The 13544-nt window shown below is 31.2% G+C and overlaps 1 long non-coding RNA gene across 1 annotated transcript in view; it reads right to left on the bottom strand.

Annotated features, from left to right (window-relative positions):
* Window positions 1–1997: 1997 nt before the first annotated feature.
* Window positions 1998–13544, bottom strand: part of LOC136845747 (uncharacterized) — a 41441-nt gene continuing 29894 nt past the window's right edge. The window contains exon 3 of the long non-coding RNA XR_010855236.1: window positions 1998–2185. This is a non-coding gene — a long non-coding RNA (uncharacterized lncRNA). The remainder of the gene's footprint in view (window positions 2186–13544) is intronic.

Here is a 13544-nt window from a genome sequence, read left to right as displayed (position 1 = left end):
GAAAAATGACAATACATTCCTTAAAAAACAATAAACAGTTAATTAACTATTATTTTGGATATTATGCACTGTGCAAACAATAGTACGTGGTGTCGCAAAGAGCGCATTATTTTTTTATTGAAGACTGGTAAAAGAAGATTGATAGATTGTCTCATATTTCATTCAGTAAGGTATTTTCTGACTCAGCGTAAACCTTCCACTGTCATAAATCATCTGCTTCATCAATATCGCATTATCTATTATAGATTTACAATTCTAATTTGCTGTCACATTGACAGACAATACATACTTTACATTATAACCTCATGTATTACCTGGTTCTTTGTATTCCCTCGGCATGAAGACAATCGAAACAATTGACAGCGCTGTCATTGCACTGATTGCTTCGTTAATGATCTGATTCTACGTTGGGTTAATGATCACGTCAGTCATTGTGAGCTTTTGTGCAATACTCCTGGCAGTTTTTGCTTTAAACACTTCTAATAACTTTTCACTCTCCTTGAAGTCTCCTTTTTGTCTTTTTGAACTCTCTCTCTCTCTCTCTCTCTCTCTCTCTCTCTCTCTCTCTCTCTCTCTCTCTCTCTCTCACATATGCAACATATTACCTCTTCCCTTCAATATCAAATGATTATATATTTTTGGTCCTTAGTCCTAACTTAAAACATGTTAATGATGAATGGAGGCAGAGGACTAAACATACACAAACAATATATATATATATATATATATATATATATATATATATATATATATATATATATATATATATGTATGTATGTTTGTATGTATATAAATATACATTTAAATATATACTATAAATATGTATATATATAATACATATTTATACATTATACATACACACACACACACACACACACACACACACACACATATATATATATATATATATATATATATATATATATATATATATATATATATAAACCTTGCACACTACAAAAAATTAAATTACGAGGATACTTTATTTATGCCAAAAATAAAAAGAAGTAAAAAGATTTAGAACCCGTTTTCACGCCTACAACTGTCACTATGTCTTAACCAATTAACTGAGGTAATAGAAAGGAAGGACATTACCAAGAGCTACTATTTGTATTCTGCAATTCTTCCTTTTATTCTTATTTCAGCATATTGTGCAAAACTGGATGAAGAACATACAGACCTGGGATTAGGTTAATATTTTGAAGTAAATAGTATTTATGCAAAAACACAAAAAACGATTTCTAGAAAACTTTGATATTACATCACATCATTACACTCTTACGGTCCAGTCTGTTCTATGTGATTGTTTAATTTAAGTTTGTTAAGAGAGCATTATTCTTTCGGGCAGTTTTGAGTATTTCTTTTGATCTATTCATCCACAGGATTTTGACAAAGATGTTGCTACTGTGTAGAAGACTGTTTTTATCGGCTTCATTTTAAGTGCTGAGTGAAAATGGAAATTCTTTCAAAAGTCATTCAAATAGTTCAAAGCCGATGAAGCAATGTAAACAAAAGGTACTTTTGGGCAATTTCTCTCCATTTATAATTTCTCTCTATTTACTTTTGTTATTGAATGTGCTCTTCTTTGCTTAACCAAAATGAACATCTAAAATATGAAGTGGATAACTCAGTTCCCTGTCGATTTTCAAAGAGGGATATCCCTTTCATGTGTTCCGGCCTTTGTATGGTAAATAAAATTATGGAGTCCCTTTTCCGTTAATGTTATTTTTACACATGAAATTATTTAAAACCTGACATTTTTCCCATGGGCATGCATCACTTTCTTGCCCTTGGTTATAAACAATTATTAATTCCCATAGACAAATCCGAACCAGTTTTTATCCGCTCACAGAGTTTTTAATATTTTTAGAGTATAAGCTCTATGTAAAGCTGGTAAAAAAAATTCATTGGTCTCTCATGGGTTCTAATTTTTATGGAAGTTGAAAAGTTACCACGAAGTTATAACGATTTTGAAAACTATAACTCCGCTAGGAGCGTTCGTAATTCGTATAAGGGACAATATTGAACTTACTGTATAGAATTAAATCCTGATTTAATTTAGCCTTTTTTTTCTGCGTTGCATCCGGCAGGTCCCGGGTAAATCCGAGGGCTGGTGGTATGGAACTGGGATTTTTGGTGGAAAATTTTTTCTGTGTCCTTATACATCTCCTTATACATCTCACTGCTGAAACCATTCGAATTAGTTTATTAATAAAGACTGAAATATCAAATATGTTGTTAATTTTCAAAGCTTTAATTTTCATTTGAGGTTTTATCTCTTTTCTGTACAAAGTGCGTACAGTATATACTGTACAGCATATGCATGTATGCATACATACATATACGTATAATGCATATATACACATATATATTTATAATATACATATATATAAATATATATATATACTGTATATATATGTATATATGTATGTATATATATATATATATATATATATATATATATATATATATATAGATAGATAGATAGATAGATAGATAGATGAAATTATATGCAGAAAAGAGATAAAGCCATTCAAGTTCCAAAATCTGCCTTGCTATCACAGCAGAGAAACAAATACACAAATGATTTAATGGTTCTTTTTTTCCTTAATCGCTGTAAGAGTTATTTTGTAAAGAATTCATAACACAGATCTCCGGAAGCAAAACAGTAAAAGGAATTCTAATAATCCATCGGTTTCCAAGTTCCTCTCCAAATACAATTTTCATAATTTACCTCTAAGTCTAGGATTCCCTTTGCTATCCCCTGTGGGAAAGATGGGTATGCTATCTATGTTGTTATTGGGCGTTACAAAAGATACTTCATGGGTTTACTCTTATGTTTGTCAATGATACGAGGTAAACAATGGAGCAAAAGTGGGGAGATCAAAGGAGAGAGGAAACAAAAACGGAATTCAGACATTTTTCCGAAATTTCCAGAGGCTAAACAAATACACGCTGCATGTCACAAGAGAAAAATTCTATACATTGAAGGAGATAAGTATATTAGTCCATGTAATCGATAGATATTATTATTATTATTATAATTATAATAATAATAATAATTATTATTATTATTATTATTATTATTATTATTATTATTATTATTATTATTATTATTATTATTATTATTATTATTAAAGTATGCGTTTTTGCATTTGCAAATGTTTTTATTATGCACAACAATGACAGCATCCTTCAACAAATCCCTGTATGAGAAAAACTTTCGTATAGTCATAACAGGGATAATCTTTACAATGGAACATTCTGTGGACTTTCAATTATCTACCGAGTTATTTTTTTTTATTTTTAGGTTTCCTTCAGCCACTAAAAAATACTAACTTCATGACGTGATCTACTCTTGCATTTGTCATTTTGATTTTTAATTCGGCATCAAATTCATCTGGTCGGTGGTCAGGGAACAAAGAACGTTTTCAAGAATCTGTTCATTAAGGGCCTGTGCTCCCTTTTTCCAGAACGGAAAGACGAGTGCGTTGATTAACGACTGTGACACTGACACGATTGTTTCATTACTGAAACGTCATCAGCTTCGACCATCTTTTAATTATGTTCATTTCCCTTCCAGATTTTCACATAACTTAATTATTATCCATCGTTCTTCAACTTCTGTTTGATACGTATGTTTCTGCTATCAACAAAGAGTTATTTTCTAATTTTCTTTAAAATATGACCTTCAGTCTTTGACAATTACGAAGAACAGGACCTGGAGCACAGAAGTTTCAGGGCTGGCAAACGTAATGTTCCAAAGCGCCTTTAATACACGCAATAACCTCTTCTCACTCAGTGAGAGAGAAAAATAAAGAAAATCCAGGCGAAATCCAGAAGAATTCACAGTTAAACTCATTAGTCGTGAAAAGTGTCACTGTGGACGGATCGGGATTGCTTCAGCAATGCTAAAATGTTTTCTACTTGTTTTAATTCCACTTATTTATTATTTTGACATTGGGGTTCGATGACACACTTGATATGGAATCAGCTTTTCAGTAGTGAATATTATGGTCTACTCGTTCTTATAAGATGTACATTCTTTCACGACATATTTAAAAACCATATATAGAGACACATTCATACAACACACACACACACACACTCACATCTTATATATATATATATATATATATATATATATATATATATATATATATATATATATATATATATGTATATATATATATATATATATATATATATATATATATATATATATATATATATATATATATATATATATATATATATATATAAACAAAGTTTTAGTTATTTAAGGAAAAAGTGAAACAATGGAGATTGTTAAATTTTCCTCTTATTACCAAGACATTGCAAATGTCTGGGTAATAAGACGAAAAAGTACTTAGCATCTCCACTGTTTCACTTTCCTTCATGGCTGAAACTTTGCTCGTATAATCATCACTTTTTCACCTTTTCGTGGTTTAAAATCAAATATTTTATATATATATATATATATATATATATATATATATATATATATATATATATATGTATGTATGTATATATACACATATTTCTATATGTACATATTATATAAAATCGAGAGAGAGAGAGAGAGAGAGAGAGAGAGAGAGAGAGAGAGAGAGAGAGAGAGAGAGAGAGAGAGAGAGAAAAATTTCCGTCCTAAAAAATAATAGTCGTTATTTCATTATCAACACGAAAGGAACACTTTTGCTCTATAACGTCCATAGAATAAACATTAAGCGTATAAGAAATTTATTTTTACCTAAAATCTATCTGCTTTTAGCCCAGTTTAACATAGCTTTAGTTTTAATGAGCAAATAATAATAATAATAATAATAATAATAATAATAATAATAATAATAATAATAATAATAATAATAATAATAATACCTTTAAATTTTTAAGCTTCCCCGAAAATCTATAAAGTATTTAAATAGTTAAAATGGATCTAAAATAGGGTCTCGCGCTGTAAAACGAAAACATCGTGAAACGGAATAATTAGGTAGTTTAATATTTAGATAATCTGATAATGGATTATCTTAACAGCGCTCCTGATTTTCCGTTGATTCGCGAAAGTAACGCTGACTAAAGATGCAGTTTCTATCCAGAGACGCTTCCAGAAAATAACCTCTTTTTTTTTTTATTTGTTCTTCCATTCCATAAATATTAAAGCTGCCCTACTCAAAATTCCTCATTTATTGGAGGGCCTAGTTAATCTGTTATTATTATTATTATTATTATTATTATTATTATTATTATTATTATTATTATTATTATTATTATTATTATTATTATTAAAAGATACTCATAGTAGCATGGGTCTCGATATAGAGAGATGAATCCACAGTTATGTGTGGGTACAAATATATCTAAAAATGTATCTATGCAGAGAGCTTTAGGGGAATTGAACAGATTCCAGTAAGCTCTCCGTATAGATATATTTTTAAGTATATTGGTACCCATACATAAAAGTGAATTTGTTTCCCCATTATTATTATTATTATTATTATTATTATTATTATTATTATTATTATTATTATTATTATTATTATTATTAAAAGCAACGGTAGTAGTGGTAATGATATCAATAATTACATTCACGTAACAGTTGCCAGTATTTGAAAATAATTCAAATGAAAAATAGTAGATAAGTCTTAAAAATGACATGCAAACTATATTATTGTGTTTCTTTTAGCCTTATTCCTTCATTTTTTGATCGTAAATGAAGGCTTGTAGAATTTTTCCATGACCGAAAAAGAATGCATTACCATTATATTTCAAAACCGTCTGGAAAACGATAAAAGTATACTTGTTAAATCGCAAAAGAGTTAGACCGTATAAAACTGCAGAGAAGAAATACCTTAAAACTGAAACTGTAAGGTTCTCTTTCCAGCGTACAATTTGATACATTTTTCTGTAAAAGGTTTCCAAGGTCCTTTTTTCGACAGCCTTTGGCGCAGGTATAGATACATAACAGACACATCTATTCATTTTTCGTATGTGTTCTTGGGTTGGAATATGATATATAAATATATATATATATATATATATATATATATATATATATATATATATATATATATATATATATATATATATGTCTTATTCTCTTCTTCACTAAAGAATATTTTCTGTTCCTTACTTAAACTAGTCGTTTCTTCATATCGATCATTGTCTCAACTGCCTGAAGGAATCTAAGTTCCTGTTGACATGAGACTGCCTTATGTAAAACTGTCATTTGACATTGTATATTGTTGTTATTGTTGCAATTCTTCCTTTTCTTTTAATTATTATTATTATTATTATTATTATTATTATTATTATTATTATTATTATTATTATTATTATTATTATTATTATTATTATCTCCTCTCCTTACATTAAGGTTATTGCCATCATTGCTTCTTACTCCATCGTCCAACCTTACATTGTATACTGTTGTTATTGTTGCTTTTCTTTTCTTTTAATTATTATTATTATTATTATTATTATTATTATTATTATTATTATTATTATTATTATTATTATCTCCTCTCCTTACATTAAGGTTATTGCCATCATTACTTCTTACTCCATCGTCCAACCTTATTTTCACATCTTACAGTAAGAACTAACATCTCTCTCCCTCTCTCCCTCCTGTAATGCTCAAGTCTCATTTCCTACTATGGATTTCCATTACGAGGACTCTTGAAAGTTTTCTGTAAAGAATTTAAAGGCATCGTCTTTCTCTAGCTTCGGCTAAGATCACTCGAAGCTCGTCGTCTTTAATAACTTCTCTAACAACGAATATAATGTAGTCTGCTGCGAACGTAAAGTACGTTTGCATGTAGTGAACGTTCCCCGCTGGTTCATTAATAGGAAATCTCATCCGATCGCGTTTCACTCATTTTCACATCTCGAGTTTCATGGGCATCTCATTACAAGACATTTAAGCGCCTTTTTTTTATCTCAGCGTTGAGTGGATCTGTGTCCTAATGGGGAAAATGCCTTCGTCCTAAATACTTTTGACATTCTCTTCAGCGGCGGTTAGACATTTCATTGGCTTTACGAAGGGAACGCAAGTCTGAATGCATTTCTTAGTAACGTAGAAATTGCTTTTTCATCTAATATTAAAGGCAGATTCTCAGTTTCGAAAACCTTCTTCGCTGATATGCCTGTGCATAATTTTTTTTTTTTTTTTTTGCATTTTACAACTTTATTCTCCTTCCTCAAGTTGACATCATTACTATTCTCACTGTTGCATCCGCCAATGAACATGAATGAAGGTTATATTTTTATCTTGGCTGTGCTTGTTTAAGCAGGATATTTCAATATAGGACGAACTTAATTTGATAAAAATCAGCATAAACATATGCTGATTTTTATCAAATTACGTTCGCCCGGTAAGAGAAGTAGGAACGAAAAGATATTTGATGTGATTGCATCTATAGACACCCATATAATTTTGTAAAATGACTCATTGCTTGCCTAACTGCTTTACGATGAAGCCGCCTGACATTCATTAGTTGCTAGCAAAATTCTGAAAAAAGATTAAGGAATTGCCCAGGAAAGGAAATCTGCCAAGAGAATCTATTAAGACATTGTCAGATCAATTAGTGAGTAGAAATGGGTTGCTGAATTCAAACAGGAATTGACGTCATATAAACATAACAACAAAAGATTTGAAATGAATTTCCATTTTATTTTAATATTATAATTGGGCAAAAAACATTTAACCTCATTGAAGCGGAAGAACCCTGAATTTTTTTTTTTTTTTTTTTGTACGCATTTCTATATACTAAAAGAAGAGAAAAGTATATTTTCTAGTTAAAAGGAAACCCTTTATTTTTATCTTTCATTTTCAAGAGTTAGTGCAGTCCCTTTGAAGAATGATGTTCATTGTGGCTTTGTCCCGGGAACTTTCCTTGCAAGCTGGGAGTTTGCGGGCGAGCAGATCGTTCTCATTAAGGAGCAATTTAAATCGCTGGAGAATTTGGAATACATTCCCGAAAAGCCTTTAAAGAAAGTGAGGTACATGTTTCAAGAGAGAAAGAGACACAGACAAAGAGAGAGAGAGAGAGAGAGAGAGAGAGAGAGAGAGAGAGAGAGAGAGAGAGAGAGAGAGAGAATGGAAAAAAATATGATCGCATTCTACAATAATAGTAGCTATAACCGATAGACAGGATATTGAAAATCGATACATCTAAACGGCAGTCAAAAGACCAAAGGGACGTTTTCATAATAGTGTACCAAAGTTAATCTTCCATTCCTGGAACATGCAGTGCTTTCCAGTTCCAGCTAAAGAATGCCCAGGCGTAACTGAAAATGATGGATGATATATCTGAAGAAGAATCCTGCGGAAAGCTCCTTCCTTTTAGCCATAACTGGAACGTTACAGCACCGAAGTAAATGTCCTTACAGTTGCAAAATGGATGCAGCCGCTATTTTTGAAAACACCGCAAACGTAGATCCGGAAGGGCAATGAAATTCAGTTTCATTTCGAAAAAGCCCAACTGAACCGACGTCTTAAAAGTCTTCGTTTGGGTAATCGCCAACTAAGAAATTACCCAGCTAATGGACAATACGTTTTTCTAATATACTAGAGCGCTATGAGATGTCCCGAACTTTCCCTGTATACCCCAGTTCCTTGTAAAAAAAAAAAAAAAAAAAAAACAGAAGAGGATATGCAGTGTACATTTCTGCTTCTTGCTTCATAACAGATGTTCTTCATTTTCATTGTGTTTTGGTGCGATATAACTTTCTATTTTTTAAGTAATATTATGGTTAATGAAGTGTTTTCATGTAGTGACGTGTGCTCTCACAGGCTTTAACTGAAGATGAATGCAGCTTCAGTAAATTCAGTTTTTAAAAAAATACCAGCGTAATTTCTAGACCTATTCAAGTAGTAAATCAGAAATCAGTACGGATCACGAATAAACGTAAACAGATTTCAGTGAAGGGAAATCAATTTAATTTATTAATCGTATATTCCAGGAAACTCAGGGTTTAAGTTTATTTTTTTAACTTGCAATGCCCTGATTTCTATTAACTTAACTGAAGCCGGCCCCGAAATTAATAAATAAATAAAGTTGGTATTACTCAAAAAAAATATAAACACATTGACCATTTGAGATAATATTATGGCTTAAGAAAAATCTATAATATGTTTTAATTCCACAATTAGCTGCACAGGGAAGCAAACCTAACCGAACAATAGGAAAACTGCTAATCTTTGCTAAATAAATGAGCACGCAACAGAATGTATTCTTGCAGCCGCCTAATACATGGGGCTCTCTTAGCTCGAAGAAGCAGCAGCCGAAACGATACTAGTAAAAGAGAAAAAGAGTAAACCAGCCATGGGAGAAGGAAGTAGGAAGGAAGAAAAGAGAAGGCAAAAATTTACATTGGGGTTGCGAGGCGGAAGAAATAGGAAATAGAAGATGAACTGGCTACTGGTAAGAAGAGCTACCTTTGGCTTCATCTTGTGTTGTCGAGGTGTGACAAAAGATGAAACCCTCAGATATGAGAGAAAAATTCCAAAGAGAGGAAGATGAAACGTCCCACATACAAGAGCAATATTCCAAAAATTGATTGCCCATCATGATCAAATCTGACAATTTGGCCAAAGATTTTTACTGGGCTTACTGCACTTTCAAGAGACGCAATAGCAGTAAACATACAGAATTAGACAGTTTGATGTGTGAAAATATTCCAAAACTCATATTATTTTTTATCATTTCTTATAACAATTAAATTTAGTTCCGCATTCATGCTGCTGGAGCCTAATTGTATTATTGCTTTCAAGTTAAGTATACCTTAGTTTTACCAGACCACTGAGCTGATTAACAGCCCTCCTAGGGCTGGCCCGAAGGATTAGACTTATTTTACGTGGCTAAGAACCAATTGGTTACTTAGCAACGGGACCTACAGCTTATTGTGGAATCCGAACCACATTATAGCGAGAAATGAATTTCTATCACCAGAAATAAATTCCTCTAATTCTTCATTAGACGGCCGGAGACTCGAACTTGGGCCTAGCGAGTGCTAGCACTACAGCTCTATCGACTCGCCTAACGAGGAACTAACTGGGAATCAAATGAGAAGACAAAAACTGACTAATCTAAAGAATATTAAAGAGTAGGATCATGAGAGTGTGAAAAGAACTAAATTTTAAAGACTGGAGAATGAGGATAAGATGACACAGTTTACTTGTCCATGATATTCCTAAAGGACCCGTAAAGCGAGGACAGCTTACAGTCGAGAGGCTCAAGAGAGCAACTTGGAAAAAAATAACGTAAAAAGTGTTTAAAAAATAAGGTCAAGAGGGGTAACTTCATAACGAAGTAACAACAAATCTATTCTGGAGAGAAAACATTTAGCTCTGTAATAACCTTTCTTATTTTACGACCTTTGTTGTATTTTTGCTTAAGACTTGAAATGTTGTGAAGAAAATTTGTATTCATAAGCTCTCTCTCTCTCTCTCTCTCTCTCTCTCTCTCTCGGTCTGTCTGTCTGTCTCTCTCTCATGCGATGACAAAATGTAAATTAAACGGAGGTCATCTTTCATAGGCCCAGAATAGTTCTTTTGGAAGAGGCCTCTCTCTCTCTCTCTCTCTCTCTCTCTCTCTCTCTCTCTCTCTCTCTCTCTCTCTATATATATATATATATATATATATATATATATATATATATGTATATATATATATATATATATATATATATATATATATATATATATATATATATATATATATATATATATATATATATATATGTATATATATATATATATATATATAAAGATATATATATATGAAATTTTTATCACACCGTGATTTATATAGATTCATGAAAGCTACAAATGTTGTTTAATATCAAATTCACGCTACTCAATATCCCCGATGGGGAATGATCACTGAAGGGAATTTAGCTCAGTGGGTAGACCGTCAACTGGAGTTGTTGGAAGGAAACTGTGTAGTGGGATCGAGACCCGGCAGTGCCGATCCATTTATCACCTATAAATTCCCCTTTGGTGATCATTCCCCATCGGGGATATTCCCGAGGTAGCGTGAATTTGATATTAAACAAGATTTTAGTATGAATATATATATATATATATATATATATATATATATATATATATATATATATATATATATATATATATATATATATATATATATATATATATAAATATATATATATATATATATATATATATATATATATATATATATACATATATATACGTATATATATAAATATATATATATATATATATATATATATATATATATATATATATATATATATTAATCACATTATTAATATCCCTCTTATGTAACCCTTCTGTCTATCTATCGATTGAATGAGCAGGCCTGTAAGATTCTGGGTAGGCTTTTATCACCTGACCTATTCATATATGAGCATCCGACCCTTGGGGAATGATCATCGAAAATAGCTCTGTTCGAATATGCACATATTATTTTGTTAGCCTAACCTTTGGATATGTTTGCCGGTGAAGTGTTTTGCCACTGACTGATTAGTCATCGTGAAAAATACATGTTTCTTCTACATAAGGGTTTATGCTGTTTGTGCTAATATAATGTATATATACACTGACATTTAGATTCAAATGTCTACACAAACATATACATAATATATATATATAATAATATATATATATATATATATATATATATTATATATATATATATATATATGTAGCTGATTAACAGCTCTCCTAGGGTTATATTGTAACTACATAAGGTGACAAAACACAAAAATAGATTTATTTTCACCTTAACCTAAGAACCAGCTGGTTAAAGTCTAGCAACATATATACCTGTCGTTTTCAGATATATTTACTTATTGCTGGAATAGACCCATCCTCACCATCATGGGGTATAGCTCTAGAAATATATCTGAAAACGACAGGTTCTATCACGACAGGTAATAGACTTTTATTCTTCAGCCAGGTCGGCAACGTGACCCCCTTTGAGGTTAAGGTGACCTGCGGCTCCTGCAGGCAAATGCTCTCTTCAATTTCTTGTGTTTGGAGAACTTCAGGAACCCAAGCATATCCCAACAGAAGAACTATGAGAAGTTAAAGGCATAACTATTAGAATTACATATGTGTCTATATAAAAGTGACCATATATACATATATATATATATATATATATATATATATATATATATATATATATATATATATATATAGATAGAGATAGAGAGAGAGAGATAGAGATAGAGAGAGAGAGAGATAGAGAGATAGAGATAGATAGACAGAGACAGACAGATAAAGTATATCTATCATTACTCCAGGAAAACATTTAAAATAGTAAAATAAAAGGAAAGGAGAGAACAGAGGTTTCAGAAAATTATAAACATCTGATAAAATCCAAATGTATATTTGAGAAAGAGTACTTTGTCAAGTTTTCTTGGTCTCAACCGAGAAATTATTGTGTATTCAGTTTTAGAGTAAAAAAAAGTTCAACTAAAATCCATCTCAAACTTTTATTCGATAATCAAAGGTAACTCGATGGGTGACCAAAACACCCATATGGAATATCTCATTTTTTCTAATTTAAATACATCAGCGTATAAGAATTAAATTAGCGAGGTATGGCTTACTTAGTAGCATTCAGAAAGCTGTAATGATGCTTTATTATGAAGAGGAAGAGCGATTAACTGAAAGGGCAAATAGTACTCGAACCATTATGACCAAGATGCGATAAACATGCATAGCAATGAAGTGTATCAAATCTGTGTAACAAGGAAAATAGTTTGCGCTATCTAGATGATAATGAAATCAAATACATATTACCCTAAAAAAAAAAATTCATCAAGTCTCAGTTTCAGAAAAAAGGGTTATTTTTCCATCACTGAGCTCTGATCTGCTAATAAGCAACTGCTCATATTCCATGTTTTAATCTACACAGGGCTGACTGGAATTATATCACTTATACATGAAGAAAATATCCCTTTTTGAAAACTTGAGACAACAAAATAAAACGAGTAGATCTTTCAGGCGTTAGAAATGCAACCTATAAATATTGCCCTTATCTTTTTAAATATTCTTCTAAACATAAAGTTCTTTGGTACTTGGTAGAAACCACAAAATTAAGAATTCATGATAAAACAGCAAAATACACCAGGTAGAAGGTACAATAACCTGTATAATGAACAACGATCATAAGATAAAGCACTGGAAGAAATTATTAAAATGGCTACAGGAATATACACACATGCATGTACGTGGAAGTGTATTCAGAATTTGAGTGTACTGTAATACGACGAAAAATTATATCATGAAAGCAAAAATCCGAAATACAAATATAAGATGTCGTTGGACTCATCAATACGTAATAGATCCATAGAACTTAAGGAAACATTTAAGATTTAACGGTGCGACTCACGCAGTTTATACTAGGGTTCCATAAATTCTATAAAAACAAGTCAGTTCTCTTTACAGCAGTCCTTCCGTTTTCACAACAGAAATGTCTGGAACATACTAGCCAAGATTATCAAAAATTTGCTGCATTATCTTTTGTTCTGTTTACATTCAGTGA

Source organism: Macrobrachium rosenbergii, chromosome 14 (genome assembly GCF_040412425.1).
Source record: "Macrobrachium rosenbergii isolate ZJJX-2024 chromosome 14, ASM4041242v1, whole genome shotgun sequence".
Taxonomy (NCBI): domain Eukaryota; kingdom Metazoa; phylum Arthropoda; class Malacostraca; order Decapoda; family Palaemonidae; genus Macrobrachium; species Macrobrachium rosenbergii.
This window is presented reverse-complemented; position numbering and strand designations above follow the sequence as displayed.